Below are 22,853 nucleotides of genomic sequence, written 5' to 3' on the forward strand. Positions count from 1 at the left end.
TCCAGAAGATACTGCTGGAGTTAATTGGTGGAAACAATTAGAAGCAGGCAATTACACAAGCAGACTAGAAGACCAACCCAGCACTTAAAACACTGCAAAGAGCAGTGCAGGCTGTTTCTCACAAGAGATACTGCCAGAAACTAAGCTATCAGAATTGAAAACTGAAAAAAACTGAACTCAGAGCAGAAATGCTAGGGGCTGCCATAGCTATTATAATCAGGCATAGGCGAATTGCTGAGGGTGGTGACAATGCAGATGCTGACAGACAACCCAGAGTGAGGAGAAGGAGAAGAGTATACAGGCCCAGGGTCACCTACCATGGGTTACATGAGCTGGAGATAGTAGAGCGCTACAGAGTGGACAGAGACCTTCTGCAGCAGATTGTTGAGCTGTGCAGGCCACATCTCACACACAGAACCAACAGAGGGAACCCATCCCAGTGGAAACCAAGGTATGTGTTGGCCTAAGAATACTAGCAACAGGTACCTTCCAGAGACCAACTGGTGATATGATGGGGATATCACAGGCATCAGCCTCCAGAGTACTGCACCAGTTCCTGGATGCCATGTCAGCACATGTCGGTGATCATATATATGTCCCTAATGACCGTGAGGTTATGGCCAGCAATATGCGTCTCTTCCAGCAAATAGCGGGTTACCCTGAGGTGCTGGGTGCAATAGACTGCACGCACATATGCATCAAAGCACCAGCCGGTGAGCGGGGTAGAGCCTACATTAACCGCAAGGGATACCCCTCCATCAACTGCCAGGTCGTGTGTGATGCCCAGGGCATAATAATGAATGTGTGTGCTGGCTGCCCTGGGAGCTACCATGATTCCCATATCTGGCATCTGACGCAGCTGTACCAATCATTTGCCATTGGGGACTTCCCACACGGACACCTAGTGGGGGATGCAGGTTATGCACTTGAGCCATGGCTGATGACACCCATCAGAAATGCACACACACCTGAACAGGAACGCCATAATGAGGCACACGCACAAACACATAATGTCATAGAGCATGTGTTTGGGCTGCTCAAGTCATGGTTCCGGTGTCTGGACACATCTGGTGGAGCCTTGCAGTACACACCAACTACATGTACCCAAATGATCATGATATGTGCTATGCTACATAATATGATCCTGCGGAAACAGCTGCAGCAGGACCAGCACAGGGCTGGGCCAAACATCCCCCCACCATTGCCAAGGCCACCACAGGCAGGAGGTGACTCGGAGGAGGAACAACCTGACCTTGTCCCAGTAGGCAGAAGGAGGCGTGCCCAGTATGCCCTGGCCTTGGCAAAGAGGCAACGCATAGCACATACACTTGGTCAGTAGGAACACTGGGACTGATACCCGCTCTGACTCACTCATACAGTAACAGGGATGCCTAACATGACACAACCTGCTTCCAAACATGTACAGGGAGTGTAGTATGTGCATCTGACAGAGGCGGCCCTGCAGCACCACCTGAGGCATGAATGCCATGTGTTAAGTAATGTAATATCATGTACCATATGCACACCTGAGGACCCCAACTAACATCCACCCTCAACAATCATAAACCACAAAAACACAAACCCACCTCATGGGTACCACAAGGGATAGGAACCTAGATGTAATGCTACCCAATGCCAGAAGTATAAACATCAAGATGCATGCAGTGTAAACACACACAGTATAGAGAATGTAGATATCAGTGCTGTAATAGAAAACAGGGTCAAAGCCCACATCAGCACCCTGACACTACCAGGTCACACCTCATACAGTGATGTACATGTGCAAAAACATGGAACCAGATAAAAATGAGGGTGACTAGCAATAAATGGCATGGATAACCACACACCCATGTTTGTACCACAACAAGAAGCAACATGGAATAGCCATGGTCAAAAGCCAATGGCTAAAACTGACTACTACTATATAGCTTGCTGCAGACCACTGTCCTAATAGCAGGAACTGCCCCAGGCCTATGTTCATAGGTTCATAGGTTCATACTAGGCTATCTGCCCTAGGGCATTTATAAGCCTAGCCCAGAGTTTTGTGGCTTCTGCCACCCCTTCAATTTGATGGATAATATGCCCATTATTTTGCTGTGCCTCTGTCAAGCAGTGATACTGAGGTTATCCCTGGGGTATACCTGCAATCTCACATCCATTGGTCAAGATCTCACTTGAACAAAGCCAGTGAGGTGCTCAGCCTCACATGTACCAGGATGTTGTTCCACAGCATAGGGACTCTCTGGGTGATGAATCTGTCCCTCCAGCACATCCTATTAATATCTGTGTTGAGGTTTAAGTCTCCTGCCTTTGTAGTCCTGATGGATGTAGAGGTCTTGAGGTGAAGCATGTTCATTAATTCTGGGATGGACATAGCCTTGTATGTCAGGCACAGGTCACCTCTGAGCAGATGGTAGCGACTGAATACAGCAGGAATTCCTTCAGTCGGGCAGCATAAGAAATATGTTTGAGACCCTTTCACCTCCTGTTGAGGAATTTGTGGGCCCATCCAATTGCCGCAGGTGTTGGGTCAGATACATTCTGAATGGGGCATTGTATGCAATCATTGGTCTGATGAGTGATGAGTACAGGGAACAATGACCTCCCCTGATCTAGATGTGAATCCCTGCATGATGAGGTGGCCAATGTAGAAGGTCTTCCAAACTACCCTGGCAATGTGAGTGTCAAACAAAAGGTTACTGTCAACCTGGGTGCCCAGGTCCCTGATAACCTCCTCTGTGCTTAGAGGATTGCCACCTAGATGGGAACTAGTGGTAACCTTGTTCTTCCTGAAGGGTATGGCTATGCATTGTTTAGTGTTTGATGTAAGACCATGGCTCTGGCACCAGTTATCCGTGTCTATGAGACCCTTCTGAAGGATGTCTGTGTCAGATGGGTTTCCAACTATGCTTCCCAGTTTGCAGTCATCTTCAAACTTTGTCAGCCATAATCCTCCTGTATTTGCTCGTACTTCTGAAAAGTAGATGCTGAACAAATGTGGGCCCAGGACTGAGCCCTGTTGGACACCACTTGTGACAGCTCTGGAGTGTGACATGGCACCAGCAACTTTGACCCTGTGTGTGCTGTCACTTAGCCAGTTTGCAACCCATGCTGTGATGTATGGGTTCACAGTTAAGCTGGTGATGTTTTCAATGATACCTGAGTGGGGATTGTGTCGAAAGCCTTTGCCAGGTCAAGGTAGGCTGTGTGGACTGCCTTGCCCACGTCAATGGCCTGGGTGACTGTCTTAAAAAAGTCAACCAAGTTTAAAAGGCATGATCTGCCCTTGACAAAGCCAAAGTGGATTGGATCCAATGTCTGTAGGTCCCCTATGTCTTCATTTATAATTCCCATTATGATCCTCTCCATAGCTTAGCAGAACAGGCTTGTCAAGCTGATGGGATGGTAGTATCTGGGGTTGGTGGAGGCACCTCCTTTGTGAAGTGGGTCCACCATTGCCGTATGCCACTCCTTGGGCACATATCCTGAGGTGAGGCTAAGATTAAACAGCTGCCCTAACTGCGGGTGTAATTACTCATTGAGTTCATGGAGCACACAACTGGGGACACCATCTGGTCCCATGGATAAAGTGTTTTCCGCCTTGGATAGAGCAGTTCCCACCCCAGCATTGGAGATGTTTGGGGGGTTACAATCCTCTGGTGTAGATACTCATCCAGTTGGGGGGGGGAGAAATCTGCACTGAACCTGACAGCCAGTATGTTGGCAATGTCTGTAGGTGCAGTGATATCTACATCATTCCGAACTAATTCTGAGCATATCTGGGAGTTCCCTCCCAGGTTTCAAACATAGGTAAAAAAGGCCTCATGATTGTCCCTTGAGTCCTGAGTGGGTTTACTCGCAAAACTTGCCTCGGATGATTGTATGGGGAAACCCAGTGTCTTACTCACAATGAGCAGGGGTGTCTTCCCTCCTACGGATTACGCTCTATCTCATAGTAGCTCCTTCCTTGTGTTGTAGAGCTTGTTTATGGCTAGGGTCCACCAGACCGGATGCTTGCCTGTGGTACAAAGAGTCTTTGTTTTGTCTGGGATTGCCTGATCCATGCAGTCCTGGAGGTGCTGGTAGAAGGCATTTGTAAGTGATACAGCGGCTTGGGTAATGGTGTCCGCTGGCTTGGGGGCCTTGAAAGAGACCACACCAGTCCTTAGAAATGTGAAGTCAGCATTTGAGAAGGTCTTCACTGTTTGTTTTTCTATCTGGGGTGTGTGTGGGATGTGGACTCCCACTGAGAGTAGTCCATGATCTGATCTCACCAATGATGGGTATACTTCTGGTGTTGAACAGTGTGACCCCATGTTCGTGATGATGAGTTCTAGTATGTTGTCTCCACTTGTGGGGATGGTGACCAGTTGTTCCATGGCATTTGAGTGTATGAACTTTTGGAACCTTTGTGTTACAGTGTTGTGGCTTGCTTAGTGATCCCAGTCTATATGTGGATAGTTGGAATCACCCAGTAGGATGGTGTTAGGAGATACATTTATCCCCTGCAGTGTTTGCAGGATAGCTGTGTGAGGTACCTGAGTTTGAGAGGGTGGCATGTAACATGCTACAAACTGCAGAGCAGTCTTGTCTACGGTCACTGGCACCTGGATGGTCTCCGATGCATTGTGTGTTGCCACCAACCATGAGGTGAGGGTGTCCTTGATGAATATGGACACCCACCATCCTTCTTGGTGTTGTCCGGATTCTGGTGCCGGAATGCATGATATGAGGTAACACCCGATAGTGCCGGGGTGCTGTTAGAAGCTGTGAACCAGGTTTCAGGCACAGCACAGACATCAATGTGCTACAGACTGAGAAGGGCATACAGTGTGTGCAGCTTGAGGTTGAGACCTCTGGCATTGAGCAGCATTACCCTTAGTGCCTTTCCTTTACTGTGTTCTAGGGTGGTAGGTGTAGAATCTGAATCTTGCATAAAAAAGGCACAATGGGGGTGGCAAGAGCATCATCTGAAATCCGGAAGCCCAGGGGTGACAGGTGCAAGCCGTCCCTTACAAATCACCGTGGCCTGTCAGGCATGTCATCCCAGGCAGACAGACATTGGACCCCCTTTGAATGACACCATAGTTTAAGCAAAATATTACAGCTGATCATCTTGTCTCTGTTTATGTGGCATCATACTTGGTGATGGTAGGATACTGCTGAAGGTCAGGGTCACCACCTGCCTGGCCTACATAATCAGAGGGATCCTCTATGTCTCTTTCCATGTAGTCCAGGGAGGTACATCTCAGGTCGTTCACACCAGCATGGATAATGACTGGGTCAGACTTGTACTTGCAGTTGAGTGACCTGAGTGCTTGCATTATGTGGTGGATTCCAGTGCCCGACAGGCAGCTTACTGTGACCTCCTCCGTACCCGATCTGGTGAGCGGGACGTCAGTGTGTCTGACTATGGAGTCACCTATGACAAGTGTGTCTGGCATTGTGTTTGGCCTTAAGGGCTGTGACTGTTTGGCACACCGACTCTGTGGTCAATGTGTTGCATGTGCTGTGCCCTGTGGAGGCGGTTGTGTGAGTGTCTGCTGTGGTGGCCACTGCCGTTTTGGTAGAATTCTGATCAGAGCCTCCGAGTATGTCTCTGTGTGTCTATGTGTATGATCTTAAGTTGTGATAGTGCCATGTGAGACTGGATTTGTGATGTGTGTGGTTACCTTCACCTTCTCTCTGGTCTTGCTAGTCCCATGTTGAGAGAGCTCAGCCTCCACTTTGGCTATATAGTTGCATCTCTCACATGTATGTGTGTTTTATGGGAGAAGGAGAGGGTTGTCAGTGTACATGAGGCAAGTGTAACATTGCCTCAATATTCCCAGGTTCACCAGCTGAGCAGGAGAGGACACTAGCAACTGATCCCTAGACATGCTAGAAGGAATAGACAAAATGATGTTGGAATACAGGGAGATATCAAGCCCCCCAAACCACATCATAGTGTTTGATTGACAATACCTACACATACACCGGTGTTTCATAGTGTCATAGTCTACTACTAGGCTATCTGACCTAATGCATGTATAAGCCTAGCCATAGTGATGTGGATATTGCCACCCCTTATAGTGGTAATAAGTGTACAGAATAGATTCTGAATATTGTGCCTCTGACTTAGTAGTGACACATTATGACCCCCTTATGTAATTGAATAACATGACTGTGCCTCTGTCTAGTCTGTGCCTCCGTCTCATATGCAGTTGTCCAGATGTCTCCTGAAGAGAGTCAGTGAGGGACTCTGTCAAACATGAACTGGGATACTCTGCTAGAGTGTGAGATGCCTCTGAGTTATGATTCTGTCCCTCCAGCATGTCCTATACATGTATGTGCTGAGGTTCAAATCCTCAGCTCTCATGGCTCTGGTGGATTTGGATTGCTTGCAGTGGAGCATGTCCACCAAATCCTGATTGGACATGGTCTTGTATGTCAGGCATAGGTCACCTGTAAGTATGCGGTATGACACTGAACAAAGCTGGATTTCCTCTATTCTGGAAGCATATGACATGTGTTGAAGAACCCTGATCTTCATGGTAGGTACTTTTGGGGTGTCTCCAGCTGTTGCAATTGCTGGGCGAGGTACATACCATATGGGGCTTTGTATTCAATCATGGGCCTGATAAGGGAGAAGGATAGTGGAACAATGACCTCCTATGATCTTGATGGAAAACCCTCCATGATAAGGTGGGCAAGATAGAAAGTCTTCCTAACCACCTTGGCAACAGGGGTGTCAAAAGAGATGTCACTATCTACATGTGTCCCCAGGTGTCTGATTTGTTGTCTGTGCTCAGTGGGTTGCTGTCTATGTATTGATCTGTGGGTACTTTGTTCCAACCAAAGGGGATGAATACACATCAGTTGCATTCAGTTTCAGGCCATGCGTCTGGCACCAGCTATCCGCCTTTGTGACGGCATTCTGTAGTATGTGTGTGCTGGCTGATGTATTCACTATGGTGCCTAGGTTGCAGTCATCTGCAAACTGTGTCAGCCACAACCCCTATGTTTGCTTTCACATCTGAAAAGTAAATACCAATTAAGAGGGGTCCCAGGACACATCCTTGTGGGACACCACCTGTGACTGGCTTCGAATCTGACAAGGCACCTGCAATGTTGACTTTATGGGTTCTGTTTCTTAGCCATTTTGCAACCTATCCTGCGACATATGCTGTTATATGTCAGCTGTTGAGCTTGGCTATGATGCCTGAGTGTGGTATTGTGTCACAGGCCTTAGCCAAGTGCAGGTAGGCTGTGTGGACTGCGTAGCCCTCATTGATGGCCCTACTGACAGTTTCATAGTAGTCAACTAGGTGCAAAAGGCAGGATCTGCCCTGTACAAAGCTGAACTAGGTGGGAACAAGGGTCTGTAGGTCAGTAATGTGTCTGTGTAAGAGCTCCATAATGACTCTTCCCATATCTTAGCAGACAAGGCTGGTTAAGCTTGTGTGGTGGTAGTTGCCATGGTCTGTGGAGGCATCTCCTTTGTGGAGTGGGACCACTGTTGCCGTATGCCAGTGTTCAGGTACATATCCTGCAGCAAGACTAAGGTTAAATAGCAGTTGTATATACAGGTCCAGCCCCTTCTGGAGTTCACATAGCATGCAACCGGAGATACCAGCAGGTCCCATGGATGCTGTGTACTTGTCTTTGCTGAGTGCGGCTCTCACATGGACATCCAAGATGACAGTGAGGTTACATACAGCAGTGATAACTATCTTCTTTGGGGGTGAGGGAGGGTAAATCGCACTGAAGCTGTCCGCCGGAATGTTGCCAATATCTGTCAGGTCACTGGAATATATGTTGTTGTGTACCAACTCTGAGCATATCTGAGGGTTCACAACCAGGTGTCTGACATAACTGAAGAAAGCAGTGTGGTTACCTTCATTGTCTTTGGTGATTTATGTCCCCAGGTTGACCTTGCATGTCTTTATGAGATAATGTAGCTTTCTACTAGTGCTGATCACAGCTGTCTTCCCTTTTGGAGATGTAGCTCTGTCTTGCATTAGTAACCCTCATCTGTCATACAGTTTGTTTATGGCTGGGGTCCACCAGACAGGACACTTTCCCTTTGTGGAGAGGGTCCTGTTTTTATTTGTGATTGCATGGTCCATGCTGTCTGACATCTAGCTAAGGGGAGGTCATTGTGGTTCTGCAGTTATCTTTCATCGGCATTAGAAATGACCACAACAGCCCCTGTGGGGTGTACCTCATGCAGACACATCCAGCACCTGTAAAGTCCACAACAGTACCTCACCAGGAGTATGACAGAGCTGGAACACATGTAATGTGTAGCCTGATTAAACAGAGTGCAGCTCCACACACTGCCATGCTGTCCACCCAGATGCAAGCTGTGCCTGATGTAGAAAGCCATGTCCAAGCTGGAATCAATGCACATGCTGCACCTTGTACAATCTGAATGGCAGGGAGCTATGCACATGAGGGACCTGAACCCCAGCACTGACATATTCAGGACAGGCTGTACTGCATTATCCAAAACACAGAAGCCACCCCATGCATGAGTAAACTACCAGTACAGGTTTTCCGTAGAGACACTCGTTGAGCCCCTCAACAGGAATCCTAATGAGTGGATGGGAGATGGGAGGTTTACCCTGGGTATCAATGTTATGTCACAGGTAGACAGAGGCACAGTATACTAAACAAGACATATGTCATGGCAAACTACACTTACAATGTGCTGATGGACAAACACACTCTCCGACTAGCATTAGAAATGGCCTAGGGCACATCGGTAGTGTTTGCCAATGTACACCCATGTTGTGGAATACACAACTGATGTTGGATGAGGCTGTTGTAAGTAGTTCACATCTGAACATAATGCAACATGGTCAGATAGGTTCATAGGTACATAGGTTTATACTAGGCTATCTTCCCTAAGGCAGGTATAAGCCTAGCACAGAGTTCATTGGCATACACCACCCCTTATATGGAAACAGTACTGTGCCCATTATTATGTCATGCCTCTCTCCAGCAGTGACACAGTGACGATCCCCGGGTTAAGCGTATGACCTTCCATCCACAGGTCAAGATACCTCTTGAGCACACCCAGCAAGGTGCTGTGCCTCACATGGTCCGGGATTGTATTCCACAGCATAGGAGTCTCCGGGTGATAACTCCATCCCTCCAACATGTCCAACGTACATCCCTGCTAAGGTGTACGTCACCTGCACTAGTGGTTCAGGTGGATCTGCCGATTCTGAGGTGGAGCATGTCCATTAATCCCTGTTTGGACATGGCCTCGCATGTCAGGCACATGTCACCTCTAAGCAGACGGTATGTGAGTGAATAGAGTGGGAGTGTCTTCAATCTGGCAGCATATGACAGCTGTTGGGGTTCCATGATCCTTTAGGTGGGGACATTCAGGGTGTCTCCAATTGCTGTAGATGTTGGGTGACATACAGCCAGAATAGGGCATTCTACTCGATCACCGGTCTGATAAGTGAAGAGTACAGGGGAACAATGACCCACTAGATCTGGATGTGAATCCCATCCTGATCAGGTGGGCAATGTAGAAGGTCTTTCTAGCCACCTTAGCAACGTGAGTCTCAGAAGAACGGCGACTGTCAACCTGGGTCCCCAGGTCCATGATAACCTCCTCTGTGCTTAGAGGATTGCCACCTATATGGTAGCTTGGGGTTACCTTGCTTTTCCTGAAGGGTATGTCTACACATGTTGTGCACTTTGACTTCAGGCCATGGCCCTGGCACCAGCTATCAGTTACTGTGAGTCCCTTCTGAAGGATATCCGTGTCTGATGCACTGTCCACTATGGCGCCCAGTGTGCAGTCATCTGCAAACATTGTCATCCAAAGTCCTCCCATGTTGGCCTGTACTTCTGGGAAGTACATGACAAACAATGGGGTCCAAGGACTGAGCCCTGTGTGACACCACCTGTGACCAGCCTGGAGTCTAACATAGTGCCAGCAACTCTAACCCTGTGGGTCCCGTCCTTAAGCCAGTTTGCAACCCATCTTGTGACATATGGGTTTACATTTCAGTTGTTAGGGTTTTCCACAATACCTGAGTGGGGTATTGTGTTGAAAGTGTTTGCAAGGCCAAGGTAGGCTGTATGGACTGCCTTTCCCCAACAATGGCCTAAGTGACTGTTTTGAAGATGTCAACCCAGTACAAAAGGCATGATCTGCCCTTGACCAAGCCAAAATGGGATGGGTACAATGTCTGCATGTCCCCCATATCTTTGTTTATGAGCTCAATTATGATCCTCTCCATAGCTTTGCAGACTAGACTTGTTAAGCTTATGGGGCAGTACTTACCAGGGTCTGTAGAGGCACCGCCTTTGTGCAGATGTGCACAACTGGACCATAACCAGGCTGTTGTGCACACTATGGAAATGTAAAGCGGTGATAGGACTAAAGCCCAGGATACTGACCACCACAGTGAAAGTACTGAAACACTACACTATACAGTGCTATAGTGTTAGGTCAGTATGAGCGGATGTTGACAATTGTGTGCAAAGTATCCGATGCGAAACCTGCAGGCACAGTATACTCCCTGTTTTGTTCACACAAAAGCATTCGGACAGTAACTACACAACATGGCACAGAACACACAACCATAAACTGGAGGTATTTGTTGAAGGTCACACTCATCCACAAATGTGATGGGCTGCAGAGTTCAACATATGTAAAGCCCACACTGGGCATGCTCACACACTTAGATAAATGAGACATCTTTCACACAACATGCCATGGGAAGGCTGAACTGGGCATGCTCACACACTTGGTCCAAATGTTACTCCTAGCAACTGTGAAAACACACCAGAGGATGCTCATTCCCCTTTCTAGACACTGATCATGTAAGCACCCTATAAGTATATCGGAGAAAAGGAATCTCTCAGTAATCCGAATAGTGCGCTCTGCTAATGCGTCCATCTCAAGTGTCATAACATAGTTAGGTAGGGGTTTGAATCCAGCAGGTGGCAAGTGTGTGTGAAGGGGGTAAGTGTGTGTGTATGAAAGAAACATCCCTTTTGGCAACTGGGAAAACACACCACAGGATGATCATTCCACTTTCTAAACTCTGATGATGTCAGCACCCTATAAGTATATCAGGGGAAAGGTAGTCTCCCAGTAATGCGAATAGCGCGCTGTGCTAATGCGTCCATCTTTAGTGTCATAACATAGTTAGGTAGGGGTTTGAATCCAGCAGGTGGCAAGTGTGTGTGAAGGGGGTAAGTGTGTATGAAAGAAACATCCCTTTTGGCAACTGGGAAAACACACCACAGGATGATCATTCCACTTTCTAAACTCTGATGATGTCAGCACCCTATAAGTATATCAGGGGAAAGGAAGTCTCCCAGTAATGCGAATAGCGTGCTGTGCTAATGCGTCCATCTCTAGTGTCATAACATAGTTAGGTAGGGGTTTGAATCCAGCAAGTGGCAAGTGTGTGCGAAGGGGGGGTAAGTGTGTATGATTGATATATCCGTTTTGGCAACTGGGAAAACACACTACAGGATGCACATACCCCTTTCTAAATGATATCACAATTATGTATGGCTTTTGATTACAGACATGCCACGTGTGTTTTGCACACACAGAATGCCCATGTGTGTGGGTTGTCACTCACAATAATGCATGACATTGATTAAACCAGTTATGGCAATGCACACATGATGTATGTGTGTACCAAATACACATATGTACCTGTGACCTTCAATAGTTACCATGTGTGATGCCTGCCACATGTGAATACATGGTATTTGCACAGGGTAACATTATGACCGTGGTCTTCTGTGCAGGTGCAGCATGTGGGATGTGTATATACAGTGTGAGATGTAGATGCTATCAGCCTAGTAGTGAGGGATGCACACCTGGTCTGGGGCATATAGTCTACATGTTGTTGATGTACAGGAGCTGCATGTTTTCACCTGTTGTGGGAGTGGTAAGACAGTATTCCATAGCAATGCAGTGACTGCATGCTAAGAACCATTCAGCTAGGGTGTTGTAGCTACACTAATTCATTAGCATTCAGTAATTTGTCAGAATCCCTGGTGAGGGTCTGATGCCAACCAAGGTCAGGGGTCTACCAGCCTGTGTCACTTGCTCAGTGATCCCTTCCATGTTCCCTATCATGTATCCCAGTGAGGGACATCCCACATCAGCTGTGGTGGCATGGACAATGACTGAGTCATATGTGTCCATGCATCTGACTGACTTGTATGTTTGTGTTATGTGGTGAACCATAGTGCCCCATGAGCATATCACTGTGACCTACACCTTTTCCAGCCTGGTGAGCATTGTCTCACTGTACTGGACAATAAAAGTACCTAACACAACTGCGGCAGTAGTGTTGTATAGCTGTACAGACTGTGCTTGTTTGACACACAGGATTTGTGTGCTATGTGTTATGCGTGCTGTGTGCAGGCCTAATGTATGCCTGTGTGCCAGCTGCAGAGATGTCTGCCAGTCATGCAGGATGCTATCCTTAGGCTTCACAACTGACCTGTTGTGTTTCCATGCTTGTATTGCTGTCCGTGTAGGTCCACATCAGATTGGTATTGCTGTCACTGTAGTATTTCATGCCACCAGACAGGTTATGCCAGTACTGGGTTCAGAGTGCTTAGTCCACAGTTTGGCCATGTGTTTCCATCTCATACATGTGATGTACATCCATGGGTAGGGGATAGGGTTGACTGTGTACATGTGGCAGCTGTGACATTACTACATGACACACATATTCCACAACTGTACCATAGAGGTGACTGACAACTGACCTTTGCACATGCTACCATAGTATTGAGATTACATTGGTGATTAACAGCACATAGGGACAATGGTGATAAAGATACATAGGTCCATAGGTTCGTACAGGGATGTCTGCCCAGGGCATGTATCCACCTAGCCAGAATGTGTGTGCCTTTCAACATGCATTGTGAATCTGTCTTGCTATGCCCTTTTCCAAGGTTAGTATACTGTGCCTCTGTCTCACAGTGACACATAAGTGATACCCAGGGTAACCCTACAATGTCACATCCTGTCATTAATATCACTCTTGAAGATAGTCACTGAGTCAGTCTGCCTAACCTCTATTGGGATAATATTCAGGAATGAAGGGAGCCTCTGAGTTGTGAATGTGCCCCTCCAGCATGTCCTATGTATATCACTCCTGAGGTTCAAGTATTTCCAGCGTGTATCCTGGTGGGATCTGGATATTCTGAGATGCAGCATGGCCATTAAGTGAGGGTATGACCTGGCCTTCTATGTCAGGCACAGATTGCCTATGAAGAGGCAGTATGTCACTGAGTAGAGCTGCTGTTACTTTAACCAGTCAGTATGTGGCATCTGTTTGAGCCCTTTGATCCCCTTGTCGAGGTACATATGTGGTATCTCCAGTTGCTGCAGGTGTCTGGTAAGGTGCATGCCGACAGGTTCATCATAGTCAATTATGGGCATGATGAGGGATGAGTAAAGGGGCACAATGTCCTCCCCTGATCTACATGTGGATCCCATGATGATGTGGCCCATATAACATGCTTACCTAACCACTTTGTCCATGTTGTTGTCAAATGGTAGAATGCTATCAACCTGTGTACCCCAAGGTCCATAATTCCTTTATCTGCACTTAATGGATTAACACATATGTGGTACGTTGTGGTCACTTTGTGTTTGACAAAGGGGATGACTATATGCTTTCTGTCATTCACGTTGAGGCCATGGCTGTGGCACAAGTCGTGTGTTTGCAAGAGTCCCTTTTGGAGGGTGCGTGTGTTAGCTGGTGAGTTGATTATGGTGTCCGGTTTGCAGTCACCTGCGACTTGCTGAGCCACAGTACTTCCATGTTGGCCTGTACCTATGATAAATATATAATGAAGATGACAGCTCCCAGGGCTGTGCCTTGTGGGACACCACTTGTACCAGGTTGGAGGCTGACATGGCTCCAGCAATTCTACCATGTGTGTTCTGCCCTTGAGCCACTGTGCAATACCCATAGTGACATAGGGGTTAATATGTACACTGGTGAGCTTCCTAGAATGCACAACTGGGGTATTGTATCCAAGGCTTATGCAAGGTTCAGGTAGGCTGTGTAGACCTCCTTCCCTTGACAGTGGCCTTGGTGACTGTTTCAAAGAAATCAAACAGGTTGGAGAGGCAGGATTTGCCATTGACAAAGCCAAACTGTGTATGGTGACATGTCTGTAGGTCCACAATATCTAGATATGTGAGGTTCATGATGATCCTTGCCATAGCTTTGCAGACAAAGCTAGTCAGACATATGGGTCGAGTAGTGTCCAGGATCCGTGAAGGCACCACCTGAATGTTGAGGGACCACTGTTGCTGTATGCCACTCTCTGGCCACATATCGTGTATTAAGGCTGGGATTGAACAGTGGTGTTATGTCTGGGTGTAGCTCTTCTCGTGGTTCATGTAGGACACAGCCTGGGACACTGTCTGGTCCCATTGATGCAGTGTTTATTGCTTTGGGAAGGGCATCTCTTACCTGAGCATCTGTGATGTCAGGGGGGGCAGCACTGTGCCGCGAGACATATTTGCCCTTTTGGTGTGGTGGGGGGAGAAGGCAGCATTGAACCTGTCCACTAGGATGATGGCAATGTCTGTGTGTTTTGTATTTTGTGTGACATCTTGGATTACCTCTGAGCATATCTGGGTAGTACCACCCAGGTTACTAACATAACTACAGGCAGCCTTGTGATTATCCTCAGTGGCTTGTGGAACCCTCTCTCAAAGATGGCCTTAGACAATCATATGGGTGCCTGTAGTTGTCTTCCAATACTCATCAGTGGTGCCTTCACATTTTGGGAGGTTGTTGTATCATGTAGTGGCGTCATCCTTCTATTGTATAGTGTGTTTATGGCTGGTGTCCGGCACCCAGGACATCTGCCTTTGGAGAATTGGGTCATGCTTTCATATGTGGCTTCATGATCCATGCATTCCTGAATGTGTCCATAGAATGCCTTTATACAGGTATCTGCAGTCTGGTCCATATTGTCAACAGGCCTTGGGCCTTTGAAGGTTTCCACATCATTTATGAGGGGTGTGAACTTGCTTGACATGAGCTGTTGACAGACGTGCCGCCCTCCAGACAGAGCAAGGTGAGGGTCACAGTTAGCTACTTGTCGGGTGATAGCATGTGCCACATAACACAGGCACACAGGTCACTCCACAGCAAGTACAGCTATGAGGCAGACATTGTCCATGCTGGTGCAAACAACCTGAGATGTACCTCCCTGGACCACATGGCAAGAGACACAGAGGAGCTCTTACAGCACCCTCTCAAACTCAGGACTCCCACACAGCCTTCATGCTGACACAGGACAGTTTAGATTACTCTGCAAACACCATCATACTGGGTGACATCAGCTACCCAAACATAGACTGTGAACATTACACAAGCCACAATACCCAAGCTCTAGGGTTCCCATAGATCAGACATTCTTTGGCTATGGAACAGGTAACCAACCTTCCCACAAGAGGGGCAGATATACTAGACCTGATCATCACAACCATGAGTACAAACTGCTCACCACTGGGAGTATATCCCTCATTGTTGCAATCAAACCATATACTAATCACACTGGAGTACTGGATCCCCCACATATGCAAACCTCAAACACATCGATGTGTGTGTTGGAAATGTCCCTATTAGCAACTGTGACAGTACAGTACAGGATGCAGATCCCCCTTTTGAAACACTGATGATGTCAGGACTGTATAACTATATTACCTGTAGTAAAGTCCTCCAGTAATTCGCATAGCGTGCTCCGCTAATGCATCTTTCTTCAGTGTCATAACGTAGTTAGGTAGGGGTTTGAATCCTGCAAAGGGAATGTATGTGTGTTAGTATGAGTGGGGTTTATGTGTGTGCACTATGCTGGGAGGGTTAACTGCCTTTTGACAACTGGGAGAACACACTACAGGGTGCACATCCCTCCTCCTACACACAGATGATGTCAGCACCCTCTAAGTACAGCGTTAGTAAGGATTTCTCCAACTACTGCAAATAGCACACTCTGCTAATGTGTCTGTTTCTACTGTCATAACACAGTTAGGTATGGGTTTGAATCTTGCAAATGGAAAGTATGTGTTTTACTGTTGGTGGGGTTAGTGTGTGTGCACAATGATGGGGTGGGATGTGGCTTTTGCCACATGGGGCTATGCACTGCAGGGTGGTCATTACCCTTAACAAGCAGTGATGTTGATAGCACCCTATACAAACAAAACTACAAAAGAGAAGGTGGTGGTACCAATAACACATGTAAGGTAACACTTCTTCAAGTAATGTCCACAAAACGGAGTAGGATAATCAAACAATTCTTTTATTCTATACAGACAACATGACAACAGACAACTGCCAGTACTCAGTATAGTGTTACATGCTACTGTAACACGCACATGTACCCAAATATACCTAGATAGTGCTCTGAAGCCTGAATGTGGCAAGTGTGTGGATGTGGGATGTGTCTGTGTGTGCATTTCCATATGGGAAACATGTTTGATGTGGCAATCAGGGTACTACAGTACCTGATGCACATTACATCTTTCAACCGATGAGGTTGCCTGCACCCTGTGAGTACAGGTAGAGAAGGGGACGCCAGTAGTAAACAACATAGTGCACTTCTCAAATGTGTACCTGTCATGTATCAACAGCTACTCATGTAGGGTGATAAATAATGGGAATGGCAGGTGGCGTGTGCATGTGTGTGGGTAGCAGGGTGTGTATAAATGCATGTGTGACAGAACAGTTACATATAGCTGAATCTACGTAACAGCACAAGATGCGCATTGCCATAGTCAATGTTAGCATGTGATGGTGTGCAGCTGGTACACTTTGGTAAGTAGTATGGGTGCATATAACAATTGAGGACAGTCATACAGTTACTGCAGCAGGACTGCTGGGATATACACACAATTATACTGGAACAGTGAACAGTTACCAACATGTTACTACTTACACATCTATGTAGTCACCCTGTGCATCAGCAACGTGTTTACCTTTACCTGCACCGATGTTGTAGTATGCAGGAGATGGCACAGTGTCATCATATGCACAGGGTGTGGGTTAGGTATGCCCAAGCCAGCCACTGGTAACACCAATTGACATGTGTGTGTATGTGTGTTTGTGAGGGGCAGCAGTACAGGGTGCAGTGTGTGTGTGTATGTGTTTGCCCTAGGTGTTAGGTTTCTGCATGTGTGTAAGCACGCACACAGTCCCACATAATGGCTGCCATGTACAGGGTTTTGTGGACAGCCACAGACTGCACCTGTCAGGTCATCCAGATCAGTGTCTGTGGGCACGGACACGGTACCTGTGCCTGGCAGGGGTGCTACGGGCCGTATCCGGTACTAACCCAGACTGGGTACTGTCATCGGAAGCAGGGGTGTGTTGACTGGACACAGTTCCCTGTTGGGACTGTCCAGAGCCACGTGCACGTGGTCTCCTGGGGCGTCTTGATGACAGCACAGACCCAGCATTGCTGGGGCTGGTGCTGGCACTTGAGGTGCGAGTGGGCCTGTTGTCGTCCTCGGCCACTGCCAGCTGGTGCTGTTGCTGGCATACGGCCACGTCGATGTCGCAAACGCACACCATCGCCCTGGCCCATGGACATCTGGTTGTGGAGCAGCTGTTCTATGCCCCCACAACGTCTGTCAACGACATCTGTGAAGTTACGGATAGCATTTGCAACGTCACGCATGCCGTCTGTCATGGCTGTGCGACATGCTCTCAGCTCCCTCAGACCCTGTCTGGTGTACCTTTCCATACGTGCCTGTGCCTGCATGACAGTTCAAAACATAGTGGAGGTTGACATACCTCCTTGGGCACGTCGGCCAGAGGCAGTACTGCCACGGATGCCCCCACGAGAACCCATGGGCGACTGTCTGCGTGGTACCATTGGAGGCCCCTGCTCATGGCTGCCTTGTGGGGATGCATGTACCACAGGTACCACATTACCCTGATCTATGCCCACTGCAGACTGTCCATCACCTAGGGACAATGGTGACAAAGGATGTAACGGCAGGATGACTGTGCGCGTTGACGGGTTGAAAGCTGTGTACTGTCAATTGGCTGACCAATGGTGGACCCAGACACACCTTCCTGCACCATTACAGACATTTCATCATCATCAGTACCTGGGGCACAAGATTCAGGTTCCCTGCTGCAGGTCACCAGAGCAGCACCAGAACCTACGGGAGGAAAACATGGAACACAGATTACAGTCTCAATACATATTTGACAGAGATGCACTTCAATACTAATGCACACATTCAGAAATGGACACATGCACTCATGGACACTAACACACATGCACACTTGGGCACAGGCACACTTGCACACATGCACACCCCACAGTAAACACACACATCAGTACCGTGTTACACTACTCAATTTACTACAACTGTGTATTACGGGTATTGTGAACACAGTCACCAGCAAGTCTACTACAGAGTTACACTACTCTTCCTAGTTTTATAAATTGCTTTACAGATAATGTTAAAAGACTCACCAGCATGTATGGCCTGCCTCGTTGCTAGATGGGAGGGACCTGGAAGTGTGAAGAGAGTAATGTCAGTGGGCACATGTGTGCCATTTGTTTTGCACATGATACAGTACAGTAGTACACTAGTTCCCTTATACACATCAGCTGCACATAATGTCTGTATATATATCATGATGACAGATACATACCACATGCACACCTTATGCGTGCATGAAGTAACAGTGTACAGAACAGTCATATGTACATACCAGGGGTTAACTCTAATCTCACCCTTACCTCTCTTCAAGCGACAACTCAAACTGTACTTCCAAAACCACTGGCTTTGTTCTTCTTGGAGTCCAGGCTAACGTCCCTCTCCCTACCCTCTCTTTACCTTTAACCCCTCATTGTGCATAGAAACTAGCTTCTACCCTGTTTCTTTCACCTTGATGTCCTTCTATGCTCTGACCTACTTCTCCCATCCCTCCCACATCCTCTTGACTGTCTTCCTTCTTTTCCTCACTTCCCTTCTTGACTCCTGCCTCTTCCATATCATTGTATCTTTCATACTCCTTCTACTTCTCTACCCTTCTGAGCCCTAACTATTATGTATATGGCTTTTGCCTTATTGCATAACCGTTATGCTTTAGGTAGGATTGCTTTGAAACCAACGGTACATTGTGTATGACTCTAAACTGTTTGAGTTCCTTACATGTATGTTGATTTAGTTAACAGGCTGGTGTACAATTCTATCATGTTGGCTGTCTGTATTAACAACTTGTCTGTCTGCCTTTATTACGTTATGTGTGGAGCTTTTCTCCACAGGCCTCTACTGAAAATGGACATATATCCAGCTAGACTATCTGGGTCAACAAATGTAAAAGTAATAACAATAAATGAATATGGCATCTTACCTGCACGCCGGTGTCTTGCTGCTGTGTGGATCCAACCTCCATCATGATGCATGAGTGTTGCTGTTGTTGTTCTGGGGCTGGATCCACAACACTTAGCAGTAGCCCCTCCTGTCTGGTGAGGGGGGGATGTGTGGCCACCCCCCACCTGTGGCAACCTGTTGCCTGCGGATATCTGCAGCACGCTGGCGGACATTTCTTATCAAATCACTGCAGTGATGTCTCACCTGCTCATATGTCCTATCATGCATGCCAACATCATTTATCCTGCTAACGAGGTTTTGCCACAGTGCAGACCTCTCCTGCTGATTCTGGGTGGTGCGTGAGAACAGGATGGCATAGTCACACACCAGGCTCTGGTGAATCACGTCATCCTCTGCAGCAGAATATGATGGGTTCCTTTTTGGAGCCATGTCAAGCTGGAAAGGTACACAAACAGGTTATCAGCATAGTATCTCAACAATACATGGTACACATTCTATACAGGGAGTATTAACTTCTACTTATTACTGCTTGGTTAAAACTTGATTACAGTGTAGCTATCATTCTATGTCATTTGTACTAAGCACTTGGCCTTCAGACCAGTTGTTTTACATTAGGGAGGTTGGTGGCAAGCACTGTGGTGGCAGGACACATATCTTTCATCCATTGAAGTTGGGAACTGCTGATTGAGGGCCCAGTGTACAAGTGTATTAGTTCTGGTATGGGCAGTTGGCCTTCAGGCCAGTTATTTAACATTAACAAGGTTTGTGGTCTGCACTCGTGTGTGACAATAGGCTGTACTCTGCCATTCATAGCTGGGGACATCTGGTTTCAGGTTTATAGTGCCTGCATATCTGAGCTGTATCTTACTGACATTGCTACACCTTGTTTGCTGTAGCAACCACTACATCCAGGCCTCCTGGATCTACCTTTGTTTATATGCTTGTTATTTGTTAGCTTGTTATTTCACTGGTATGCTACTTCCACATAGTACACAGCTTCTCAACACGTCTGTGACTCACTACTGATATCTGCATTGCTTACTGTACGTATTTCCATGTTACACATGACAGCAAGTGACTGCTTCTCATTGTTGCATTTACTTAATTGTGACACATTGCACTTAGGTTACCTGGCACTTGCTCACTGACGCTTTTATATCAGTCAGCAGTTGTAGGTAATGTCAGTACACCCTCACTCCCCACTGGACCTTGTTTTCAATCATTAATTATTACAGAATTCAGAATAGTATTCTAGCATGTCCAGAGGTCAGTTGTCAGTTCCCTCCCCAGTCCAGCTGGTGAGTGCGGTACTCCAGAGACAATGTTGGAACAGATGCGTGTACACAGACAACCCCCTCCTCCTAACAACAAATTCAAACTCATGTGAGTGATGCAACCATATACCAAACTGGAGGCTAGGCTCTGTCTACTCAATACCGCCATAACCAGTCAGGTGGCCAAGGAGACCACACACTACACTTCCAGTCTCACATAGACCTACCACAACAGCGGACCTAACACATGATCACACATGAACATACTTGTAGGCTCGGACCACAGCTATGCCTATGCAGCAGAGACCTCCTAAGCAGACATCCAGGCAACCACTACCAATGTTAACGAACATGTGCAACACATATCACACAAAGCCAATGTGCTGAACACTCACAGCCATTAACAGTAAACAACACACCTCATACACCTGTACTAGGTGCCTCTATCATCAGGCACACTAACATCACGTTCACCAGGCTTAACGAGGTGAGGGTCACGGTGTGCAGCCTGTCGGGCACTATGACCTGCCACATAACACAAACACTCAGGTAACCCCAAGGCAAGTACAGGTATGACTCAGTCAATGTCCATGCTGGTGTGAATGGCCTGACACATTCCTCCCTGGACTACATGACATGAGACAGTACAGAGCTCTCTGAGCACGTAGCCCAAGACAGTTTGACCCTGACCTTGAGTAGCATCCTACCCTCACCTAGAACCATGCCACAATATCAAGGCACGATGATCCCTTCCAACAATTGACTGACATACTGGTGTCATTCACAGGTGTGCCAATGCCTGCCATCTTGGGGTGGTATGCTTTGCTAGGGACAGCTTGCACCTGTCACCCCTGTCCTATTGGAATTTGGCGGAGCCTCTTGCTACACCCATAGTGCCTGTATTAGGCAAGGCTCATAAGGCAAACCCACATCCATTTGTATCACAAAGGATGAGGAAGTAAGAGTGATGCTACTCAACACCAGAAGTCTAGACCTAAGGATGCACGCACTCAAAACCCTACTTAACATTCTGGACATCGATATCTGTGCAGTAACATGAACCTGTTTCAGGTTTCACAGGAGCACACCAGTACTACCAGGTTATAGCTGTTACCATTCTTGTTGGCCCCAACACTTGAACAAAGGAGGGGGAGTATCAGTATTCAATGCAGATTCCCACGCCTCCACATTGGTGGCACAGTACAACATAGGTGTTAGGCCATTGAGTACAGAAGACGTAGTTGGGGACCTGGGGAAGAAACATGGTAGCGGTCTGTCATTTGTCAACCACATGGCCAATGTGGATTGAAAGACATGTTATATAGCCCAGCTAATCATGAGGGATTCACATGTATGGCAGGGGAGGTCATTGTGCCTCTTTACTCATCCATCATCAGGCCTATAATTGCGTACAATGCACCTTTTGGGATGTACCTAACCAGACACCTACAGCAACTGGTACAGGACAACAGTACCTCATCAAGGGGATGCAATGGCTCACACTGATGTCATATAATGCCCAGGTAAAGTAAATCCAGCTGGACTCAGTGGCTTACTGCCTGTTCAGAGGCAATCTGTGCGTGCCATATACAGCCATGTCCTACCCAGCAGTAATGAACATGCTGCACCTCAGGCAATCAGAGTCCCATACAGCCACATGCTCAGGAGAGCTGGACCTCAGCACTGACATACATGGACATGCTGGAGAGGCATATTCCTAACCGAGAGGCTCCCTTCACTCTGTAATGAGCTCACACTACAGGTTAGGCAGAGTCCCTCATTGACTCTCTTCCATAGGAATCTGGATGAGTGGATGGAGATCATAGTTGTACCCCAGGTATCACTTCTATGTCACTGTTAGACAGAGGCACAGTATACTAACGTCGGACAAGGGCATAGCAGCATAACTTGTAATTGGGTGGCGAAGACAAACACATTCTACTAGGCTTACCAATGCCCTAGGGCAAATAGCCTAGTATGAACCTATGAACATGTGTGTACTGCTATAGTACTTCTGCCATATGTTGCATGTGTGTGTGTTGTGGGGATGCACAGGTAATGGCCGGATACTTCTGCACAGGCGACACGTCTGACACATTCTGGGTGTTCATCCCTACATACTGGATGTGTGTTGCCATCCAACCCAACCCTGTGATGTGGACACACATTACTCAGCCTGGATTTACATATCCGAACAACACCACAAGCACAGT

This window comes from Protopterus annectens, chromosome 11.part0 (assembly GCF_019279795.1).
Source record: "Protopterus annectens isolate FY-2018-M chromosome 11.part0, PAN1.0, whole genome shotgun sequence".
Lineage (NCBI taxonomy): Eukaryota > Metazoa > Chordata > Ceratodontiformes > Protopteridae > Protopterus > Protopterus annectens.